Source organism: Manis pentadactyla, chromosome 15, assembly GCF_030020395.1.
Source record: "Manis pentadactyla isolate mManPen7 chromosome 15, mManPen7.hap1, whole genome shotgun sequence".
Taxonomy (NCBI): Eukaryota; Metazoa; Chordata; class Mammalia; order Pholidota; family Manidae; genus Manis; species Manis pentadactyla.
In genome coordinates, this window is record NC_080033.1 from 42,070,785 (window position 1) to 42,096,353 (window position 25,569).

The window sequence follows — 25,569 nt, forward strand, 5'->3', positions numbered from 1 at the left end:
GTATTTCTTTTTTGGAGAACTGTCTGTTCAGTTCCTCTGCCCATTTTTTAATTGAGTTATTTGTTTTTTGTTTGTTGAGGCGTGAGAGCTCCTTATATATTCTGGACGTCAAGCCTTTATCGGATGTGTCATTTTCAAATATATTCTCCCATACTGTAGGGATCCTTCTTGTTCTATTGATGGTGTCTTTTGCTGTACAGAAGCTTTTCAGCTTAATATAGTCCCACTTACTCATTTTTGCTGTTGTTTTCCTTGCCCGGGGAGATATGTTCAAGAAGAGGTCACTCATGTTTATGTCTAAGAGGTTTTCGCCTATGTTTTCTTCCAGGAGTTTAATGGTTTCATGGCTTACATTCAGGTCTTTGATCCATTTTGAGTTTACTTTTGTATATGGGGTTAGACAATGGTCCAGTTTCATTCTCCTACATGTAGCTGTCCAGTTTTGCCAGCACCACCTGTTGAAGAGACTGTCATTTCGCCATTGTATGTCCATGGCTCCTTTATCAAATATTAATTGACCATATATGTCTGGGTTAATGTCTGGATTCTCTAGTCTGTTCCATTGGTCTGTGGCTCTGCTCTTGTGCCAGTACCAAATTGTCTTGATTACTATGGCTTTATAGTAGAGCTTGAAGTTTGGGAGTGAGATCCCCCCTACTTTATTCTTCTTTCTCAGGATTGCTTTGGCTATTCGGGGTCTTTGGTGTTTCCATATGAATTTTTGAATTATTTGTTCCAGTTCATTGAAGAATGTTGCTGGTAGTTTCATAGGGATTGCATCAAATCTGTATATTGCTTTGGGCAGGATGGCCATTTTAACGATATTAATTCTTCCTAGCCACGAGCATGGGATGAGTTTCCATCTGTTAGTGTCCCCTTTAATTTCTCTTAAGAGTGACTTGTAGTTTTCAGAGTATAAGTCTTTCACTTCTTTGGTTAGGTTTATTCCTAGGTATTTTATTTTTTTTGATGCAATTGTGAATGGAGTTGTTTTCCTGATTTCTCTCTCTGTTGGTTCATTGTTAGTATATAGGAAAGCCACAGATTTCTGTGTTGATTTTGTATCCTGCAACTTTGCTGTATTCCGATATCAGTTCTAGTAGTTTTGGGGTGGAGTCTTTAGGGTTTTTTATGTACAGTATCATGTCATCTGCAAATAGTGACAGTTTAACTTCTTCTTTACCAATCTGGATTCCTTGTATTTCTTTATTTTGTCTGATTGCCGTGGCTAGGACCTCCAGTACTATGTTAAAGAACAGTGGAGAGAGTGGGCATCCCTGTCTAGTTCCCGATCTCAGAGGAAATGCTTTCAGCTTCTCGCTGTTCAATATAATGTTGGCTGTGGGTTTATCATAGATGGCCTTTATTATGTTGAGGTACTTGCCCTCTTCCCATTTTGCTGAGAGTTTTTAACATGAATGGATGTTGAACTTTGTCAAATGCTTTTTCAGCATCTATGGAGATGATCATGTGGTTTTTGTCTTTCTTTTTGTTGATGTGGTGGATGATGTTGATGGACTTTCGAATGTTGTACCATCCTTGCATCCCTGGAATGAATCCCATTTGGTCATGGTGTATGATCCTTTTGATGTATTTTTGAATTCGGTTTGCTAATATTTTGTTGAGTATTTTTGCATCTACGTTCATCAGGGATATTGGTCTGTAGTTTTCTTTTTTGGTGGGGTCTTTGCCTGGTTTTGGTATTAGGGTGATGTTAGCTTCATAGAATGAGTTTGGGAGTATCCCCTCCTCCTCTATTTTTTGGAAAACTTTAAGGAGAATGGGTATTATGTCTTCCCTGTATGTCTGATAAAATTCCGAGGTAACTCCATCTGGCCCGGGGGTTTTGTTCTTTGGTAGTTTTTTGATTACCTCTTCAATTTCGTTGCTGGTAATTGGTCTGTTTAGATTTTCTGTTTCTTCCTGGGTCAATCTTGGGAGGTTATATTTTTCTAGGAAGTTGTCCATTTCTCCTAGGTTTCCCAGCTTGTTAGCATATAGGTTTTCATAGTATTCTCCAATAATTCTTTGCATTTCCGTGGGGTCCGTCGTGATTTTTCCTTTCTCGTTTCTGATACTGTTGATTTGTGTTGACTCTCTTTTCTTCTTAATAAGTCTGGCTAGAGGCTTATCTATTTTGTTTATTTTCTCGAAGAACCAGCTCTTGGTTTCATTGATTTTTGCTATTGTTTTATTCTTCTCAATTTTATTTATTTCTTCTCTGATCTTTATTATGTCCCTCCTTCTGCTGACCTTAGGCCTCATCTGTTCTTCTTTTTCGAATTTCAATAATTGTGACATTAGACCATTCATTTGGGATTGCTCTTCCTTTTTTAAATATGCTTGGATTGCTATATACTTTCCTCTTAAGACTGCTTTTGCTGTGTCCCACAGAAGTTGGGGCTTAGTGTTGTTGTTGTCGTTTGTTTCCATATGTTGCTGGATCTCCATTTTGATTTGGTCATTGATCCATTGATTATTTAGGAGCGTGTTGTTAAGCCTCCATGTGTTTGTGAGCCTCTTTGCTTTCTTTGTACAGTTTATTTCTAGTTTTATGCCTTTGTGGTCTGAAAAGTTGGTTGGTAGGATTTCAATCTTTTGGAATTTTCTGAGGCTCTTTTTGTGGCCTAGTATGTGGTCTATTCTGGAGAATGTTCCATGTGCACTTGAGAAGAATGTATATCCCGCTGCTTTTGGATGTAGAGTTCTATAGATGTCTATTAGGTCCATCTGCTCTACTGTGTTGTTCAGTGCTTCCGTGTCCTTACTTATTTTCTGCCCGGTGGATCTATCCTTTGGGGTGAGTGGTGTGTTGAAGTCTCCTAGAATGAATGCATTGCAGTCTATATCCCCCTTTAGTTCTGTTAGTATTTGTTTCACATATGCTGGTGCTCCTGTGTTGGGTGCATATATATTTAGAATGGTTATATCCTCTTGTTGGACTGAGCCCTTTATCATTATGTAGTGTCCTTCTTTATCTCTTGTTACTTTCTTTGTTTTGAAGTCTATTTTGTCTGATATTAGTACTGCAACCCCTGCTTTCTTCTCACTGTTGTTTGCTTGAAATATGTTTTTCCATCCCTTGACTTTTAGTCTGTACATGTCTTTGGGTTAGAGGTGAGTTTCTTGTAAGCAGCATATAGATGGGTCTTGCTTTTTTATCCATTCTGTTACTCTGTGTCTTTTGATTGGTGCATTCAACCCATTAACATTTAGGGTGACTATTGAAAGATATGTACTTATTGCCATTGCAGGCTTTAAATTCGTGGTTACCAAAGGTTCAAGGTTAGCCTCTTTAGTATCTTACTGCCTAACTTAGCTCGCTTATTGAGCTGTTATATACACTGTCTGGAGATTCTTTTCTTCTCTCCCTTCTTGTTCCTCCTCCTCGATTCTTCATATGTTGGGTGTTTTGTGCTGTGCTCTTTCTAGGAGTGCTCCCATCTAGAGCAGTCCCTGTAAGATGTTCTGTAGAGGTGGTTTGTGGAAAGCAAATTCCCTCAGCTTTTGTTTGTCTGGGAATTGTTTAATCCCACCGTCATATTTGAATGATAGTCGTGCTGGATACAGTATCCTTGGTTCAAGGCCCTTCTGTTTCATTGTATTAAATATATCATGCCATTCTCTTCTGGCCTGTAGGGTTTCTGTTGAGAAATCTGACGTTAGCCTGATGGGTTTCCCTTTATAGGTGACCTTTTTCTCTCTAGCTGCCTTTAACACTCTTTCCTTGTCCTTGATCTTTGCCATTTTAATTATTATGTGTCTTGGTGTTGCCCTTCTTGGATCCTTTCTGTTGGGGGTTCTGTGTATTTCCGTGGTCTGTTTGATTACTTCCTCCCCCAGTGTGGGGAAGTTTTCAGCAATTATTTCTTCTAAGATACTTTCCATCTCTTTGCCTCTCTCTTCTTCTTCTGGGACCCCTATAATACGGATATTGCTCCTTTTAGATTGGTCACACAGTTCTCTTAATATTGTTTCATTCCTGGAGATCCTTTTGTCTCTCTCTATGTCAGCTTCCATGCGTTCCTGTTCTCTGATTTCAATTCCATCAATGGCCTCTTGCATTCTATCCATTCTGCTTATAAACCCTTCCAGAGTTTGTTTCATTTCTGCGATCTCCTTTCTGGCATCTGTGATCTCTTTCCGGACTTCATCCCATTTTTCTTGCGTATTTCTCTGCATCTCTGTCAGCATGTTTATGATTCTTATTTTGAATTCTTTGTCAGGAAGACTGGTTAGGTCTGTCTCCTTCTCTGGTGTTGTCTCTGTGATCTTTGTCTGCCTGTAGCTTTGCCTTTTCATGGTGATAGGAATAGTCTGCAGAACTGGGACGAGTGACGGCTGGAAGGACTTCCTTTCTTGTTGGTTTGTGGCCCTCCTCTGCTGGGAGAACAGCGGCCTCTAGTGGCTTGTGCTGCGCAGCTGCGCGCAGACAGGGCTTCTGCTTCCTGCCCGGCTGCTATGGAGTTAATCTCCGCTGTTGCTGTGGGCGTGGCCTAGCTCGGGCAGCTACTCCAAAATGGTGGAGTCGCGTTGGAGCAGGAGCTGCTGGGAGGCTATTTATCTCCGTAAGGGGCCTCCCTGCTCCCTGCAGCCCAGGGGTTAGGGTGCCCAGAGATCCCGGATTCCCTACCTCTGGATTAAGTGGCCCGCCCTGCCCCTTTAAGACTTCCAAAAAGCACCCGCCAAAACAAAACAACGACCAAAAAAAAAACAAGAAAAAAAAATTTTTTTTAATTAAAAAAAAAAAAAGGTGGTCGTTCGTTTTTCTTTATTCTCCGGTGCCAGCCTCAGGCCTCTGCTCACTGGTCTTTCTGCCCTGTTTCCCTAATATTGGGGTCCCTGTCCCTTTAAGACTTCCAAAAAGCGCTCGCCAAAACAAAGCAGCAAAAAAGCAAAAAAAAAAATGGTCGCGCGCTTTTCTTATGTCCTCTGTCACCCAGCCTCCAGTGCCTGCTCACTGTTCTTGCTGCCCTGTTTTCCCAGTATCGAGGGCCCTGCACTCTGGCCCGGATGGCTGGGGCTGGGTGTTGGGCAGCCCTGGGCTCCGTCTCCCTCCCGCTCTGCCTGCTCTTCTCCCGCCGGGAGCTGGGGGGAGGGGCGCTCGGCTCCCGCGGGGCCGGGGCTTGTATCTTACCCCCTTCGCGAGGCGCTGGGTTCTCTCAGGTGTGGATGTGGTCTGGATATTGTCCTGTGTCCTCTGGTCTTTATTCTAGGAAGGGTTGTCTTTGTTATATTTTCATAGATATATGTGGTTTTGGGAGGAGATTTCCGCTGCTCTACTCACGCCGCCATCTTCCGCCCCCCCTCAGACCTTGTGTTTTTTTTATTAAAGTATCACTGACATAGAATCTTATGAAGGTTTCATATGAGCAACATTGTGTTTATTACATTCACCTGTATTATCAAGTCCCCCCACCCCCACCCCATTGAAGTCACTGTCCATCAACATAGAAAGTGCTATAGAGTCACTACTTGTCTTCTCCGTGCTATACTGCCTTTCCCATGACCCACCTACGTTTTATGTCTGCTAATCATAATGCCCCTTAATCCCCTTCTCCCTCCCTCCCCACCCCTCCTCCCAACCCTTTCCTTTTGATAACTGCTAGTCCCTTCTTGGAGTCTGTGAGTCTGCGCTGTTTTGTTCCTTCAGTTTTGCTTCGTTGTTATACTCCACAAATAAGTGAAATCATTTGATACTTGTCTTTCTCCATCTGGCTTACTTCACTGAACAGAATACCTTCTAGCTCCATCCATTTTGTTGCAAATGGTAGGATTTGTTTTCTTCTTATGGCTGAATAATATTCTATTGCGTATATGTACCACCTCTTCTTTATCCATTTATCTACTGATGGTTGCTTCCATGTCTTGGCTATTGTAAATAGTGCTACGATAAACATAAGGGTGCATATGTCTTTTTGAATCTCGGATCTTGCTTTGGGTCAATTCCTAGGAGTGGAATTCCTGGGTCCAATGGTATTTCTGTTTTTAGTTTTTTGAAGAACCTCCATATTGCTTTCCACAATGGTTGAACTAATTTATATTACTACCAGCAGTGTAGGAGGGTTCCCCTTTCTCCACGTCCTCGCCAGCATTTGTAGTTTCTTGTCTTTTGGATGTTGGCCATCCTAATGGGTGTGAGTTGGATATCTCATTGTGGTTTTAATTTGCATTTCCCTGATAATTAGTCATATGGAGCATCTTTTCATGCACCTGTTGGCCATCTGAATTTCTTCTTTGGAGAATTGTCTCTTCATATCCTCCGCCCATTTTTTAATTGGGTTATTTGCTTTTTGGGTGTTGAAGCGTGTGAGCTCTTCAGGTATTTTGGATGTTAACCCCTTATTGGATATGTCATTTAAGAATATATTATCCCATAATGTAGGATGCCTTTTTGTTCTACTAATGGTGTCCTTTGCTGTACAGAAGCTTTTTAGTTTGATATAGTCCCATATGTTCATTTTTGCTTTTGTTTCCCTTGCCCAAGGAAATGTGTTCAGGAAAAAATTGCTCATGTTTATATTCAAAAGATTTTAGCCTATGTTTTCTCTTAACAGTTGTATGCTTTCATGACTTACATTCAGGTCTTTGATCCATTTTGAGTTTACTTTTGTGTATAAAGTTAAACAGTAATCCAGTTTCATTCTCTTGCATGTAGCTGTCCAGTTTTGCCAACAACAGTTGTTGAAGAGGCTGTCATTTCCCCATTGTATATCCATGACTGCTTTATCATATATTAATTGGCCATATATGTTTACATTTATATCAAGGCTGTCTATTCTATTCCATTGATCTATGGGTCTGTTCTTGTGCCAGTACCAAATTGTTTTGATTACTGTGGCTTTGTAGTGGAGCTTGAAGTTGTGGAGCATAATGCCCCCCGCTTTGTTTTTCCTTCTCAGGATTTCTTTGGCTACTTGGGGTCTTTTGTGGTCCGAGAATTGAGAGATTTTACTATGAGATTATGTCTGGGAATTTCATAAGTGCAGGTACTTAGAAAGTGGGTCAGCCCTTGTCTCTATCCTATACTTTGATTTTCAGGTTGGCAACCTGATCTTACTTGTTCTGGTTCTAAAAATTTTCACTTGGAAATATCTCTGGTTACAGTGGCAAGAACTTTTCTGAATATGTTTATTTTCTTGCACTGAAATGGTCTGTCACTGTTTTTCTGTGTCCACCTTTGCTCAGCACATTGGCTATTTAGTTCAATACAAATAGGACATATGTTGCCACTATGAATCTAAACTGGTTTGGGACTCATTAGTCAATATGTATTTTGACCATGGTGCCAGGTTAGAACGCCTGAACCAGAAGTTCAGGTTTCATGATGTTTGTATTTAGGAAATAAGTCAAAGATACCAAGTGTGCTATTTGAGGAATTCAAAGAAGCAGAGTAAAAATGGTATAAAAACCAACCAAAATACCCAATAAACAGCTATTTCCCAAAGGATAGCTGGAAGGCAGTTTTGCAGAGTTAAGCAGCCAGGAACATCCTCTGCTTCTTTTTCAAATTAGGTCTTATTACATGTATTTACTAGGACACATTTCAGATAAAGAACTGAACTCCATCATTGTTAGCTCAGAAGAAAAGAAGAAGCGTTCATAATCTAGTTAAAGATGCAGCTGTCACACACACCACAGACACACACACACCATTACCACCCTCACAGCCCCACCCTGTACCCCACACCCCGTACCTTATATATGTTATGGTTATACTGTAGCATTTGGGGGAAAAAAATAGTCATCTCGTTCAATATCCTGCTTCCCAGATGGGCTACTCTCCATCTCTTCTAGATTTTTTTAAAGATTATTTTTAAAAAGAAGAAGAAGAATTTATACCATCTTTGTAAATATTTAGGAAAAAAATGTGTGTTCATTCCAAAAGATGTACACATAAAAGAAAGACAACACCAAAACTTCTGATCTCCCTTCCAGCATGAAATATGTAGTCACACTCCTCATCAAGAAGTTCTATTTTGTGTCTGTTAACTATTAAAATAATTGTCACCCTGGGATTGGGTAAGAGAAGCTCATTTAAGAAACCTTTATCGAGGATGTGGAGAAAGGGGAACCCTCCTACACTGCTGGTAGGAATGGAAATTAGTTCAACCATTATGGAAAGCAATATGGAGGTTCCTCAAAAAACTCAAAATAGAAATACCATTGGACCTAGGAATTCTACTCCTAAGAGTTTACCCAAAGAAAACAAGATCGCAGATTCAAAAAGACATATGCACCCCTATGTTTATTGCAGCACTATTTACAATAGCCAAGATATGGAAGCAACCTAAGTGTCCATCAGTAGATGAATGGATAAAGAAGAGGTGGTACATATACGCAATGGAATATTATTCAGCCATAAGCAGAAAGCAAATCCTACCATTTGCAACAACATGGATGGAGCTAGAGGGTATTATGCTCAGTGAAATAAGCCAGGCAGAGAAAGACAAGTATCAAATAATTTCACTCATCTGTGGAGTATAAGAACAAAGAAAAAACTGAAGGAACAATACAGCAGCAGACTCACAGAACCCAAGAATGGACTAACAGTTACCGAAGGGAAAGGGACTGGGGATGATGGGTGGGAAGGGAGGATAAGGGGAAAAAGGGGCATTACAATTAGCACACATAATTGGGGGTGGGGTGGGCACAGGGAAGGCAGTATAGCACAGAGAAGACAAGTAGTGACTCTATAGCATCTTACTACGCTGATGGACAATGACTGTAATGGGGTCTGTGGTGGGGACTTGATAATGGGGGAAATCTAGTAACCACAATGTTGCTCATGTAATTGTATATTAATGATAACAAAAAAAATACATAAATCCAAATTTTTTTTTAAGTGAAAGTGTCTTAATATTCAAGGACTCAAAAAAAAAACCTTTTCAAGTGTCTACTAGTACTGGACCAGTACTGCCACAACACTAAAGATGTGGACAGACAGAAATCCTTATTCCATGGAGCTTTTGTTCTAGTGGAGGTAGATGGGATTATATAAGTAAGACATGGTATGTCATGATTCTAAGTGATATGGAGAAAAATTAAGCAGGGAATGCAATAAGGAGTGTGGGGTCATGAGGGTTACAATTTTAATTTAAGGTGCTTAGGGAAAGTCTTGCTGAGACAGTAGCACTGAGCAGAGTCCTGGAGGAGGGGAGATGATATAATGGTGGCCCTTTAGGTAAAGTAAATAAACCTCCTTTGTGGTGTAATTTGAGGGTAATGCCTTTTTATCTGAATGTCCCTGTCACCAACTAATCATCCCAGAAATTCTATTAGTAATATAGTATGCATTCTTAGGTTAAAATGTTAAAATAAAAACATGCAGTTATCCACTATTAAGACCTTTGTGTGAATTTGTTTATCTGATACTTTTGTAAGTTTTTACCAAGGGAGGAGAGTGACTGAGCAAGGAGGGATATGTGTGGCAATAGCAGATGTGAGGAAGTACCGGGAGGAAGAAAAACCTGTATTGCCACTGCTGGAGAGCAGAATGGAGCTGCTCATCAGAAATTACTCTCACTTCTCCTATCTACCCACATTTCCTGGGCCTGGGGATGCATGATCCTGGGTCTCTCAGCCAGAGCCTTCCTAACCATAGTGCTGAGTGAGGTGCCCTGGAGTGCAGGAAACAGGCTGATGTGCAGTTTAATAATGCCCCTCCTAAGGGGCTTGGAGTGTTTGGAGTTGTGCTGTAGATCAGGTATAAATGGGGACACACAGGAAAGCGATTCTGGGATTTGTAGCTCTCTTAGTAAATGGCTATTTTAGCAGTTCTCGGAAAAATAAACCAGTCAGGAAACTCTGAAACTTTCCTCCTAATCTTAATGCCAGAAAGCAGCATTATTTATTATGACATTCACCCTATCTTTTGAAATTAGAACATCCCCTATATTTGTATCCTAGGTTTACCTTAGCTTCTGTAAGTTCAGTTCTCAAAACTGCTTCCATAGACATAAGCTTTAGACCATGGGGCACAAACTCAAATGCCTACAGAGAGGAGACAATGATGAACAGAAGGGGGAGGCAAGGACTGGTGGGGACTGTGACAAACTAGAGAGAGTGTGCCTGCATCTGCTCAGCTCCTGGGATTGTTATCAATTGGGTATGAGAGATCAGTGTTGCTAGAATTTCTCATTTTTCAATAGAAGTTGGAATTCCAGACTTTTGGCAAAATCTTCTGATTATTAAGTGTTGGCAACTAATTCAAGATAGTTGGATACATGGTGCGGGCCAGTGTACAATTTCTGATATAAAGAGATTATCTTCATACATTGTGGTACACGATAGGAAATGTAGGCAAAGGAGAGTCATCTGGTCAAAAGGACAGTTTGGGAAGGTACATTATTTTAGGAATTGATCCCTGCTGTGTGGTCCCCTTTGTCAAGGTTCTGCTGCATCTATTTAACCAATCAATTGTTTTGCAAAAACTATTAACTTCTGAGTAGTCCTAGCAGAATGGGAGAAAAGGCTGAAATGGGAAGTCACAGGCCTGGGTCCTAGTGTTGATTATCTCACAAACTCACTATGTAAACTTGGGTAGGTATCTCAGCTCCTCAGGGTTTAATTTCCTCATCTGCAGAATGACAGGCTGTATTTAAGCATTTTTTTAAATGTGCCCTTCCAAGCCCAGAAAGTCTTCAGAGATACCTTCCAGGGATGGGTGAGGCTGGGGGATCCCAGGGCTTGCAGAAAGGCAGCTCAGCCTTTGTTCTGTTTTCTCTTTGGATCTTCTGCTTTTCAAGATCTTTAGATCTTGAGCTTCTGCCCCCCAAAAAAAAACAAAAGAAAAAAGTATATTTTTGAAGAAAGAATTTTCCCACTTTCAAAAAAGTTCTAAAATAATTGAATTAGTTTATCAGCTCTAGTGTAAGGTGTTATTAGTAGAGGTTTGCAAACCCTGTGAGGCCTGCCTCTAATCTGAACATAGGTCTTTTCTCCATCTGCCTACCACTGCTTGTCTGGTTTACAGATGCTGCTAGCTCCAACCTCAGGCATAAATCACATCAAGAAGTAGCCAACAAATAGTATGGGAAGATTCTGACACCGTATCCAGTTCAATTGCTTGTTTTTTGGGATCTTTGTTTTGGTGAAAAGATGTGGGATTTTTTTGTGACATTGATTACATACAGTATAGTCATATTTGCTATTAAAAACCTTTTCCTGCGTCATATGGTTTGCTGAATTATAGCAGCATTTCAAGTGATCTGCAGCTTCCAGTTGCTGTGTTCCTTGAACACATCTGAAAATCACTCAGCTGACTTTTAAAAATTAGCTATAATTTTTTGATAACCTCCTATGTCCTGACTTTATGTATATCATCTCTAAGCTTCAGATTATTAACCCTGCAAAGGAGATGTTTCTGTCTCTATTTTTCTAATAAATAAGAAACTGAGACTAGGTGAGGTTAAAGACTTACCCAGACCACATAGGATTCCAACCCATACCTGTCTTAGCACATTCTCAACTGTCTAGACGGCCTCTGAGGTTGCTTCTAGCATGAGAAGTTAGGAAGCAGGAGTTCTCCTGTTTTAAAGCTGTCCTAGGATCAACTGCAAAAGTGCTTTCACCTTTGAACTTTCAACTTTCCAGATCCTCTCATTTACTGAAAACCTTGAATTACAGGTATTCATAAGTTTGTGGCCCTAATATTGACTGAGAAGAGGGTTTCTGAATTTAGATAGTTCTTTCATTGGTCTGTGTATCTTCAGTGGGAAATGAAATAACTTTAGATCTGGGGGTGGAAACAGACTTTTGGAAATGAGTAAGTGGATTGTTCAGTGTTATTTGTGCACTTGGCTGAGCTGAGTCTCTCCTGCTGCAAAGGAAATTGCTTTCAGTGTTTGTTGATCTACCTACTGTTCTGGTCCAATGGATTCAATTTCCCTAGCAGTGGGTATATACTGACAGTGCCTCACAAAGCAAGTATTGATTGTGGACATTTTTTTTTGTTCAGCACTTTGCTGGGCACATACTATATATTCTAGTTCAATATTTCTAATTGCCATAAACACTGGGTTTTTTTGTTTTTGTTTTTGCTTAGATGATCAGCTACAAGACAGAAACCAGTAATTTCCATTTGTACACTGTAACATTTCCAGAGAATGTTTGTGAAAATTGTAAGAAATAACAGTGTGAGGCAGGCAGGATAGGTGTTATGATTCACATTTCACAGCCATGAAAAGTTGCTGATAATTCGTACATTTGGCGAGTGGTAGAGCCTGGACTGTAATTCAGATATTTCTACTTTTAGTCCCATGTCTTCTCCATTTTACGTAGTAATTTGGCTTTTCTAATTGAGGGGAAAACAGTTAACTTTTGGCATGAATCTGGTTTTTGTTAACATTTCTGATGGTGATTTTGAAAAAGATAGAAAGAAAAAAACAGTTTATTAATTGCAAGGCATGAGAAAAACATCAATAACCATTGTTTTACCTTAAAAAAAAAAGGGGGTCCCAATTATAAGTAAGGCCTTAAAAATTAAGAGTTTTTCCATAACAAAAAGTATAGACAAGTGTTTCTAAACCCACCACTACTTGGTCTCTTTTATTCCAGGGAAGAAGATGGTATTTGAGTACTTTCCTCTTCAGGGAGCATTGTTTTTTGTTTGCTGTGCAGCTCAAGTACTTGAATGATTGACTGATTGCCTCTGACTTGACTAGCTAAATAAAGGGGTTTGTTGGTGACTTTTCTTTTTTGAAGGAAAGGAGATGTGTGATGGCACTTTACTCCTTTAGTTTGAGGTTTCATAGCAAGTGAACTTAGGTTATTGAATGTCTTTTCTCTTCCTGGGGAGGTTAAATTTTCATTTGTTTTGTGCCTAATTCTGCCCTTTTGTGATAATGAGGCAGGAATTTAAAAGCTGCAAGGGTAGTCTGAAGAACACTTTGGGTTGCCCTAGACAGAGGTGATAGAGGAAGGACTCACCTAGAAGATAAGAAATTGGTAGTCAGGTAATTATTCAGTTCCATGTCACTTAAAGCAGTACTTTTCTACCTGGCTGCACATGTAATTCCACTAGATTTTAAAACATACTGATACCTAAGAACCATCACCTATGTCAGGCAGGGTCTAAGCAAAGGTAATTTTTAAGTTTCCCCTGTGATTCTAATGCGCAGTAAGGTTTGCAAATTTCTGGTAGAAGTTTTCAGTGTCTTATCCAAAACCAGTTGAGATAATTTATTTCTGCCAGAACATAACAGGTACGTTGTGTGAACAGTTCATTCAATATAAAACACACATTTATTGAGCACCTGTGTTCTAGGTGCTGGGCATACTTCCAGGAGCAAGGCTGAGCCTGTCTCTGCCTCCAGATGCTTTCTTTCTGGTGGGTGGAAACCAATAATAAACACACAAACAGGACTGTAATAAGTGTTAAAGAAGGAAACAGAGTAATGAGAAGTCAAGGGAGGCCTTTCTAAGGAGACATTTTTGCAAGACCTGCAGGAGAAGCTATACCTAGAGCCAGTGATAAGGCAGAGGAGATAGAAGTGAAAAGGTCCCAGGCAAGGAGAAGGGTGTGCTTGAAGAACAGGAAAGATGGCACTTTCATTTATCTAGAAAGTATGGCAGTTCGTGAGCAAGTGCCAGCCTGCCACTTATAATAGTTTGCAAAAATCACTCATATGTTCTTGCCAAATAGGGCACACTTTGCCAAAGAAACACAAAGAGAAGTGTTCTCCAGGAGCCAGGGTACTGTGTGCTGGACAAAGAAGGCCTACAGTATTATCCACAAACTGCTGACTGTAAGACAAAGTTAAGCAGTCCGACATGACATTGGGATAAACTAGGCAAAGGAAAAAATTCCATTATACATTTGCTATCTGGAGGATTTGGCCTCATTTTTTAGTCTTCTACCTTGTTGCTAACCATCATTTGAATACAGCCTATCAGTGTGGCAGAACTGGCCTCATTTTAGAAGACATTCAGTTCTCTGACATACTATTTTTGAGGTCTCTACCCAACCAAACTTTATGGAAGAGGAAATGATTGTCAAATATCTATAATGCTGTAGAATCAAACATGTACCTGTATGAGGCTAAATATTTCTATGAATTTCTTGTTTTAAGAAGCACAGACCCAGCTCCCTTCCTTGTTTTCACATAACACTTCCACTTAAATTGTGCAAGGTCACCAACTGCTTAACATCTACTGGCAACCAGAGAAAAAAGCTACCCTGATTTAATGTTAGCAAAACTTTCTGAGGTCCTTCTTCTCTTGAGTTTAACATTCTTTTCTCAGTTATATAACCTGAAATTTTTGTGGTTGGCATGTTGTTACTCATCCTCCATAAAAGAAACTGTGGGGTTCCGTGCAAAGAAAATAATTACAGTTAACATGTATATCCTCAACCAAAACGTCCGAGAACTCCAATAATCCAAAAAATTCTTTTACATAAGAGATGATAATGTCCTGGTAAAATAGCAGTGCTTTGTAAGAAAGCACAAAAAATAAGAAAGATAACCCTTCTGAAGAAATCCTTGAGGCAAGAAAAACTCACCCAGTTATTAAAGAAAAAAAGACCAAAAAACAAGAGTATGGTCATTGTTAAAAGATTTTTTTTTTCCAAACAAGAGTTTTATAAGCTCTTGCCAAGATGTAAATAGGAGTGTGAAACCTGGCCAATGCGATCATGGAAAGATGGTGACCGAATTATAATCACAGCTACAACCAATGAGGAAAAACCAGGCAAGAAATATTCAAAGGAAACCTGGTGCGAAGTTCTCTTTTTTGAAGCTTGAACCAGACAAGATGGGTTTAAAATGTAGCAGGATGGGTTTTTTCTTGAAATAAGATGCCCATAAAGCCTATAAAACAAATCAGTTGATCAGAAATACACATATTTACCGTTTTCAGTATTCCTTAGGCTATGTGGTATAGATCACATATAGTTTCTAGCAATACTCTTCACTCCTGTTCTAAAATAACCTGTATTCTTTACCAAGTTCACCAAGGATATTTTGTTAATTCCCAGTGGCTAATGTGAAGTCAGTTTTGAGTCTCTGTAAACCAACTAAAGTTCCTTTCAGATTCCTTTCCTAGAGCGGTAAACTGAGTTCTTCAAGCTACTCTTCATTATTGCAAAAAGATGGAAATCATGTTATATTCTATAATATAATGGGGCATTGAACATTTAAATTTAATGAATCCATATAAAATGCCCGAAAGATTAACAAAGCATACCTTAACGTTTTAAGTGCTTATTGTTGGTCTGTGAAAGAACGTTTTCTTTAGTGCCTCAATTTGTGAGCAGATGTTAAGATAAGCAGGAGATATTTTATACAAACACATTGTTCAATCTTGTTTTTATTTTTATTTGTGTGAGAATAGTAATCCCTTCTATAGCTGATATAGCACCTACATACACATGCATGGTGTAGGTATTTAAATGCATATAAATTAACTAAGTTATACCAAAGTCACAAAACTTATGAGCCTCGTATGAGATTTCCAATACTATCACTAACAACAATCTTCAGATTTAAGAAAATTATTTGCTGCTTAATTTGATAAATATAATTAAAATACATCTGTACCTTTTGTTTTAGTACATATTGGAGTGTGTTTATGGCTTTAAGATATATATAATACAACAGAGTTGGAAGTTGCTAACTACAACATAACTTTTCTTTTTAAATAGCTTTATTGAGATAATATTTACTTACCACAAAATTCACACTTCAGTGATATTTAGTATACCCACCCAGTTGTGACAACATCATCACAACCTAATTTTACATTTTTATCACGCCCAAAAAGTACTTAGTGATCACTCTCCATTCTTCACCCCTTCCCTCCACTAGGCAACTGTAGGCGACTACTTACCTGCTTTCTGTCTCCATAGATTTATTCTGGACATTTCATATACATGGAATCATATATGTTGCCTTTTGTGTCTGGCTTTTATTACTCTGCCTGTTTTCAATGTTCATCCATGTTGTAGCATCTATCAGTTCTTAAACCTTTTTATGGCTGAATATCACTCTTGTATGGATATACCAGTTTTGTTTATTCATCAGTTGATGAACACTCGAGTTGTTTCCACTGGGAGCTATTACGAATAGTGCTGCTATGAACATTTGTATGTAGGTTTTTGTGTGAACAGATGTTTTCATTTCTTTTCAGATGCTTGGGTCATATAATAACTATTTTTGACTTTTTGATGAACTATTTTCCAGAACGGCTGCATGATTTTACATTCCCACCAGCAGTGTATGAGGTTTCCAATTTCTCCACATCCTCATCAGCACTTGTTATTGCCTGTCTTTTATATTACAGCCATCCTAATGGATGTGAAGTGGTAGCTCATTGTGGATTTTGATTTGCGTTTCTCTAATAACTAATGTTGTTGTGCATCTTTTCAGGTGCATATTGGCTATTTGTATACCTTCATTGGAAAAATATCTATTCAAAAATATTTTGCCCATTTTTAAATTGGTTTATCTGTTATTTTATTGTTGAATTGTAAGAGCTCTTTATAAATTCAAAATCTTATCAGATGTATGATTTGCAAATATTTTCTCTCATAATGTGGGTGTCTTTCTTTGCACTTTCTTAATGGTGTCCTTTGAAGCACAAAAGGCTTTCTATGTTGACGTTCAACTTATCTATTTTTGATTTGGTTGCTTTTGTAAAACTTTTAAATTTTAACTAAGCCCATTTATCTGTATTTTCTTTTGTTGCTTATGCTTTTGGTGTCATATGTGAGAAACCGTTGCCTAACCCAAGATTCTGAAGATTTATTCCTATGTTTTCTTCTTAGAGTTTTATAGTTTTATCTCTTCTATTGAGGTATGATCCCTTTTATTTTTTATGTATGGTGTAAGGTGGGGATCCAACTTCATTTTCCAGTATTTGTCTAGCTATTTGTGTATCTCAATTTATGTCTTAGCACTCTTGTTAAAAATCAATTGACCATAAATGTAAAGATTTATTTCTGGACTCTCAGTTCTATTCCATAGATCTCTATGGCTATCCTTATGTCAGTACCATACTGTCTTGATTACTGTGTCATTGTAGTAAGTGTTGAAATCAGGAAGTGTGAGTCCTCCAACTTTCTTCTTTTTCAAGGTTATTTTGACTATTCTGTGGGCATCACTTTTACAGGTCTCAGTGAGGTAGTCTAAGGATTTAAAATTTTTGAAGTTTAATTGATATAACACGTTAGTTTCAGGTATACAACATAATGATTCTGTATTTGTATATATTGCAAAATGATCACCACAATAAGTCTTTTAACATCCATCACTATACATAGTTAAAAAGTTTTTTTCCCTGCTGATGAGAACTTTTAAGATCTATACTCTTAGCAACTTCATGGTATACAGTATAGTTTTATTGTAGTCAGCAGGGTGTACATTACATGTCCATGACTTATTTTATAAATGGAAATTTGTATTTTCTGATCCCCTTCATCCATTTTGCCTGTTCCACACCCATACCCCTTCATCCATTTTGCCTGTGCCACACCCATACCCTCGTCTTGCAATCGCCAATGTGTTTTCTGTATTATAGAGCTTAGTGTTCTGTTTTTGTTTTTAGATTTCACATATAATTGAGATAAAGTGGTATTTGTCTTTCTCAAACTTACTTCATTTAGCATAATACCTTCAAGGTCTAGCCACATTGTCACAAATGGCAAGATTTCATTATTTTTTATGGTTGAATAAATATTCCATTGTATGTATATATATCATATTGTATATATTATATATATATATATATCTCACACACACATACACACTACATTTTCTTAACCATCCACCATCCATCAATGGACACTTAGGTTAATTCCCTATTTTGGCTTTTGTAAATAATGCTGTGTAAACATAAGGTTGCATATATCTTTTTATGTTAGTGCTTTGTTTTCTTTGGATAAATACACAGAAGAGGAATTTTTGGATCATACAGTAATTTTATTTTTAATTTTTGAGGAACCTCCATACTGTTTTCCATAGTGGCTGTACCAGTTCACATTCCCACTGATAATGCATAAGGGTTCCCTTTTCTCTACATTCTAACATTTACTTTTTATCTTTTTGATAATAGCTATTTTAACATATATGAGGTGAGTTTGGGAATCTTGAGTATATTGTTTTCCCCTAAAAGTGGACAGGTACCAGAGCATTGGTCCATAATCCTTGAACTTGTAAGAAAATCTCAAGTTTGATTTTTACATTTTGGGATATTCTTTTTTTGGCTCACTGTACCCAATGCCTATACAGGGAATTCCCCATTCCAAGGTACTGAATTAGTTGCCAAAGTTTGCTTGATAAACATGGAAACTAAGTGGAAGGGTATAGTGTAATAGTTTAGAGCTACAGGCTTTGGGATCAGACAGTTCTAAGTTTGAATCCTATCTCTGCCCCTCAATAATTATGTAACCAGGGCAAGATTTGGGATCCTCTTCATCTGTAATGGGAAGAAGAATTCCTTCTTTATAGAATGGTTGTGAAAGTAAAATGAAATACCAAATATAAACCCTTCACACAGTGCCTTGAACTAGTTAAATTTCAGTAAATGATACCTATTGGATACACTTGTAGAATGTTTCATTCAGAGTGTGGAGAAACTGCTCTCTGTCACAGCACAGGTTTTATGGTGACATGTATCATTATGTCTGCAGATAAAGGGCCTTTTGGGTTTGAAAAATACTGGGTAGGAATGGAGCTATTTTTACCCTAGAGGTGGGAGACAGGGACCTGGAGAGCTACCACCTGGCTCTGGACAACCCAGTGCCTGATGGAAATGGTGGGCCATTGGTGTTACATTTAGATGTCTTGATAATAATGATTTTGGTTAGTTTAAATTGAAAAGGGTATATTTACTGATTTACCTTCTAAATTCTCAGATTTAGAGCAATCCTTTGCAATAACTTTTCCAGAGTCCGTATATCCAGAAACCTCAGTTACCAAAAATACCACTAAGATTTTAAGAAGTAAGTAAGAGCCTGTCACTTGGTAGTCAAAATAGATGTCACAGCTACTCATGTATTTTGTCCACAGGTGAACCCCACAGAAAATCTTTACCCAAAACCTTAGAGTCTAAACTAATAAAAGTTTATCTGTGTTTAAGTTCATAGAAAAGGTGGGAGAGAAGTTGTTAGGAGGAGAAGTGTTACCAGTATTGAGGAAGGTGTCATTAAAAAGAAAAAAGTTTAAACAGCATTCTAGAAGCCATTTATTATAGGGACAAATAGATCTACATACCTTTGAGGGCATTCCTTGATCATAACAGAATACAATAAATGTTGATAATGATAATGATGCTCCTTAATCACCAAGTGAAGTAATTTTCAAAGGGCTGTATTCAAGAAAACATGAGTTTTCTTGGGGAGAAAGGTTCTGTAGTAGTTAAAAGTTTTAAATATGTGGTCTATCTTATTCTCCTATGATGACAAATAAGTGAGATGTTATTAGCCTTAAATTCCACTCAACAGGTTGAATTCGCAAACTAAAGCCGTATTCAAATAAGTAGTAGCGTAGGCAGCACAGAGATGAACTGTTTTTGTGCATTCTTATCCTAGTATGTGCTTGTTATTAAGTATCCTTGAGGGGAATCGAAGCTGTAATTGTTACTTCTCTCAGCAGCCTTTCCTTCCAGCCCCTTCAATATCTCAGCTACATAGAGTTGTGTTCGTCTACTCTGGAGAGACTTCATGGAGAATATAAAGAATGAAATTACCATGCAACTAACCCCCTGTATACCGCAGCCATTCCATTCTGGTCAGGTATAAACAGGCACAGTGACACTGCTCTATGCTTCATTGTGGAGACTGAAATTCAAGAGATTCCTGTCAACGGTAAGGTGACTGTTAAATATACCCTACACTGGAATCGAAACTGTATAAACAGTATCGAACAAACATAAGGTAGACTAAATCAGGTTCTAACATCCCGTTATTCTGTCACTCTCTCATTCCAATATGGATTTTAAAGTTTAATTCGGTATTTAAAACCAGCTCAGGGCCTCAAAGAGAGACCTATAGAATTTTAGAGCTGAAAAGAAAGCCTTTTAGAAAATTTGTTAAGCCTTTTCATTTTACAGAAGGGAAAACCAAGGCCCTGGGGACCTTGCATGTAGGTCACACAATTAATTAGTGATAGGGCCAGGGAACCCAGGTGTCCGCACGCCTTCGTAGGCCAGTGGTTTTCCAGTACCACCTCTTACTCCTAGCCCAGTGTCGCCCTCTTCCTCTTTTTTTTTTTCTTTTACGTTTATTTTCTCCCTTCACAACTGTGCGATTTAGAACGCGGGTGTGAACACCGGGAAGCAAGGTTTCAGCGCCAGCTCTCCACCACTTGAGGTGCGCGCTCTCTGTAGATCGGGACTTGGGGCTGGTCTTTCCTTAGCCAGGCGCCTTTTCCACGGCAGGTGCCTTAGCACCTGAACTGAATCGCTGCATCACCGTGGCGGCGCTCTGCTTGCTCCCGACCTTAGCAGCACTAGCGTGTCACCGCGGACGCCGAACGAAAGGAGAACGTGGGTCCGCACCCACGGCCGTTTGAGAAGGGGAGCTCTAGAAACCTTCCTTCGCTCCTCGGCGGACCCAGGCTGGCGGGAAGATGCCCAACGTGTGAGTGACCTCGGCGCCGGTCAGCTCGCGGCCGGGGCGTCCCTCCCGGGTCTGACGTGGCTGCGAGGCCGCTGGGAGGGGAGAGGCCGCCGCGAGGGTGCGGCCTGACGTGGCGGCCGCGGCAGGGCGGCGAGGGGAGCCCGGGCCACTGCACTGCCCCGCGCTCCGGCCAGAGGGCGCCCGGCCCTAACACTTCCCCGGCCGAGGCTCCTGGAGTAACCGCACCCGCGATTGGGTCGGCGGCGCGGCGGGGCCATGTTGGAGCAGGGCGACGACCCCGCCTCCCATCTCCCTCTGCCCCAGGTCCAGCCGCACCTTGAGGGAAAGGAAGCGGCGAAGGGGACCCTCCCTGCTGGATCGCCCGTCGCGGCGGGAGCCGCAGCGGTTACAGCCGGCGCTCCGAGTCTGGGCCAATCAGCGGCGCGGGCACAAATATGCAAATGACTCGCCGGTGCTGCCGGAGTGCCGCTCGCCGGGGCTGGTGGGGTCGTGCTGGGGGAGTGAATTGGGCCAATCAGGCGGGTGCGTGGCGGCGCGTGGGAGGCGGTGCCCCTTCACTCCTCCCGCCGCTCCCTCCCGGCCCCGAGCTGACAGGGGGCCTCCCCGCACCGCCGGTAAGTGCCGCTGTCGCTCGCGGTTGCCGTCCGCCGCCTCAGGCCTGGGGAGGAAGCCCGGGGGCCCCGCGGGGCCGCGGCTGCGGCTCAACTGGTGGAGAGAGGCGGGGGCGCGTTCTGTCAGTGGGGTGGTCGCCTGAGGCCGCCCCCGCCCGGCCAGGCGCGCGTGTCAGTCTCGGTCGAGGCGGGGGGCGGCTGGGGCGCTTCAGTCATGGCGAAGCCCGAGAGCCAGCGAGCGGCGGTGAGTACGTGCCGCCGCCGCCTGGCCCGGGGGTTGGGGGCGCGGGAGAGGAGGGGTCGGGGCAGGTCGGGCGGCGCCGCTGCAGCTATGGGTGAGGGGCCCGGAGACAGGGGCGCGCGGGGAGGCTGAGGAGGGGACGCTGCCCGCACGTGCGGCCCAGCCAGCCCGCGGCCCGCCCCGCGCCTGTCATGGCTGCGGGCTGCTGCCCCGCCCCCCAGCCCGCAGACCCTGGGGTCGGGACCCGGCCGCCGCGCCTGTTGCGTCGGATGGTGGTGAGGGCAGGGTGGGCAAGCAGGGCGTGGGTGTGCAAGGCCCCCCTCTTCCTCACCCCGCGCGATGTCGGGGCCTCCCCGTCTGCTCGCTTCCCTCCGGAGGGTCGGGCTTCTCTCCATCCAGCAGCCTCTCCCCGCCCGCCTGCTTTCTCGCCTCCGTGACTCATGACAGGGCGTCCCGCGCGAGCGCTTGGTGTCCCCGAGCCCGGGACGCCCCCGGCGCTTTCCCAGGCCTTGCCTCCCGGCTCACGACTGCATAGCCTTTCTTGTGATCCTTTGCCCTAGGACCTCTCCACGTCTGCAGCGGGTCCTGGACCCCGCTACTACCGCTGCTTCCTTGGGCTCTGGGTGTGGGACGTATGGGTGGTTCCAGGGCTCCCTTCGCGGACATCCATCCCAAAGCCAAGCATGACCCGGAAAGTCTGGGTGTCTTACTGGCCTGTTACAGTCTCCAGCTCACAGTGGTTTTTCTTCGGTCGTTTTTTGGTTTTATTTTGCCTTTTTTTTTTTTAAGAAAAATAAAACTTTGTTACAACAAAGTAGGCAAATTTTTTTTTGAAATTGTGACATTAACTGTTAACATAGTTTCTTTCCTGGAAGTCTGGGATTTGACACTGTTGTGACTTGTATCCACTTAGGTAAAATAATAACTACCTAAAAATTTCCCCATATTAAATAAAGTTTATCTTCATTAATAAAATCACCATGACAACTTAGTTTCCCAGTTTTACATGCTACTTTTCACCATTTCCTTTTATCTAATTTGAAACTCTGCAGTTTACTTAACCAACTGGGATCTGGTACAGAAAAGAGGCTTTATCTTGTGTAATATTACTTTATCTAAACTGCATAATTGCACAGGTACTTTTTAAAAGAAGCACTAGGTCTACAAACACTTCAATGTATAGAAGGTGATCTTAATAGGGGGGATTCCACTTTGTGGAGGTAGTTATGGGGGGGAGGGGTGTTTTGCAATGCAAAAGGTGAAGAATGAACATAGTGTTTCTTTTCTGTTGGATTTACAGAATTTGAATTTAAGTGGGACTTGGTGCTAATAACCATCAGCGGGGAGCCTTCCATATGACAGATATTATAAATATTTGTAAACATTGTTGCTTCAAGCAAGTTAAATCTGTTATAAATCTTGCAAGACTTTTCTGTCTCTTTTATTGCTTTAACACCTCACATTCAATTGTTATAGTGTAGTACAAAGAATTGGCCTGTCTTAGTCCTTGGAGAGTTTCCTATAAAATGCAGATCATGTAATATAGACATGAAATGCTTTTGGGGAAAGAAGTTGCCTTCCAGATTTGGTTGAGGTATCTTTGGCATACTTGAACAGTTTCAGGAGAGTGGGTATTACTCTTAGAATATTATTTAAAATGTTTTATACCTTTTTATATAGAGTTAAAAACGAAAACCTTGTGATTGATTAACTAGGAGAAGGTGTTGTCCCAATGAAATAGCATTAGGAAAAAAACTGCTGGTGCATCCAGTAAAACGTTTTTGACTGGGAAGTAGTGCTGATTGGAGAGAATCAGGACTGTTACCTTTACTACCTGTGTAACGATAGTCAGTCAGGTTTCTTAACTTCTGTGAACTTTAGTTTTCTTCAATCTTACAATTCTGTGTTTCTGAGTGTCCCATGACCTCTGTCCTCAGAAATAACAAAATTTATACCTGGATTTAAGTGTGAGAGAAGACAGAGGTTTTGAAACAAATAGTGATATAGTTGACCTTCCCTGAAAACAACATTTAAAAAAATAAATTCAAGTAGGCAGATATGAATAAAGATAAAGCAGTGTTGTCAATGGAAAGGGCCATGACAAAGATTAATAGTGGAATTTTTGACTTGGAAGAATCTTTAAAAACTTTTAGTTTAAAACACCTTATCTAATGTAACAATGTTTTCTACAAGGCATTGTAACTTGTATATACCTCAGCAATTTACCTATGGAAACGAAGGTAGAATTGAAGGAGTGGCTTAATGTATAAATTTAAGAGGCAGGAACTGAAATATGAAATAGCATTACAAATTTAGAAGTAAAATATATTGAATCTTGTGTCAGTAAAATAAAATTTTAGTACATGTGAACATTTTAGATTTTCTAAAGGTTTAGATGTGTTGATATAAATGTAATAAAAGAAAAAGTCACTGAAGTACTCTGACAAATAAAAAAAATGAAATCCTAAAGGTTAAAATATAAAGGAAAATTAAATATGACTGAAGTAATAGATCTAGTGGGGAAATTTCATCAGGTATCAGTATAGTGAATAAAGAAAAAGGTAATATGGAAATGAGGCAGAGTGAAATGAATTATGAAAATTTAGAATGGGTCATTGTAATTGTTTGCAGTGTCAATTCAGAGGAGATTTATGGACACTGAGGTGATAGAATGATTTTCTTGTAACTTTTTAAATGTCTTGTAGCTGTTGTGGTCTTAACATAAGTCTAATATGTTCCACCTCTTTCCGTTTTACCCATCTTTGAATACTCAGGTCAAATTCCATCATGGGAATAAAATCATCAGTGTAGCCTTTAGGGATTTTTCCTTTCTATGAGATTATAGCATTTTTTGTCTCGGTTACATGACGTGAGATGTACAACTTCCTGACACTCTTTTCTATTTTACTGCCTTTATGTTTGTGGGAATAGTTTTGCTCCTACCTTTTAGAAACAGTTGGCAAGCTCATCAAGTGATAATGGGAGACCTAGAGGAGGCGAAGACCCTGTGAGGTATAATTTATCTTCTGGACTCCAGTTCATTCACATTCATTAAACAGATTTAGTAAATGACCCCTTTATTAGTCTATTATATTTAATATATATTTATTAAGTGCATATTATTTGATCTTTATTTTTGTAAAATATATAGTCTAATAGTGGAAATGGATAATGAAATGTAAATAAATGTAAAATTACAACGTGATGAATTCTTTAAATAAAGGAAGAGAATGGTACTGTAAGAGAGAAATGGGGAGGCCTTTAGATTGTGTGCTCAGGCCTCTCTCAGGTGGTGATATTTAATCCAAACATAAAGAATAAGAAGCTAGACAGGAAAAGGGTTTTCTGGAAGAGAGAAAAATATGTGTGAAAGTAAGAAAGATGTTGGAAGAAATGAAAGTTCAGGGTGGCAGAACCATACTAATAACAGAGGAAAACCGTGCAAGGTGAAGTCAATGATAGGCAGAGAGCATATTCTACAGGGTCTTGCAGAGCATGTTAAAGACTTGGGTTTTACTAAGGCTGTTGCAATCATTGAAGATTTTGAAGCACAAAGGTAAGAAGCTTTACATTTTTTAAATCACTTTGAGAATGGATTGAGGAAGAGTAAAAGCCAAAATACTGTCCTATTAGCAGTTGTTGAGGTAAGACATGATGGTAGCGAGGTAACTAGGATAGCAGCTGTAGAGATGAAAAAATACATAATATGTATTTATGAATATCTTAAGTATATAATATAATTTGGTATGCTATATAGAGAGAGACCAAGGAGATAGGAATAGCAGGGGAATTGACAACTAACATGATGGATGGAATGTTAAAGGAAAGGTGTCAAAAGTGACCTCCAGGTTCCTGGTTTGAGCAACTAGATAGATGGTGGTGAGATTTACTGAGATGAAGATGAGGGGGAGAAAAGGTTTGGCAAGAAACCAAGTTTTGAACACCGTCCCCAGACAGGTGCTTTAGAAGGTAGGGACTGCCTTTATCTGAATGAGTGTGCCTCTGTCAGGTTTTGCTCTGTGTGTGGCACCATACTATGACATTTTCATAGTGTGTATTTTAAGAGAGGAAGGAGCAAGCCTCCTGTTTATGTTCTTAAAATTGGTTACTTTTGAACAGTGCACTTCAGTTTTTGAAAG

At 40.3% G+C, this 25,569-nt stretch overlaps 1 protein-coding gene across 7 annotated transcripts in view; it reads left to right on the forward strand.

Moving 5' to 3' along the window:
- Positions 1 to 25,569, forward strand: part of LOC118926497 (chromodomain-helicase-DNA-binding protein 9) — a 293,397-nt gene that overhangs the window by 36,839 nt on the left and 230,989 nt on the right. For 4 of the 7 annotated variants that reach the window (XM_057493236.1, XM_057493241.1, XM_057493240.1 and 1 more), the window contains exon 1: positions 21,211 to 21,433. The exons of 1 other annotated variant lie outside the window; for it this stretch is intronic. The gene's annotated coding sequence lies outside the window, so the exon portion shown is untranslated. 2 more of the 7 variants (XM_057493239.1, XM_057493238.1) reach the window with 2 other exon arrangements.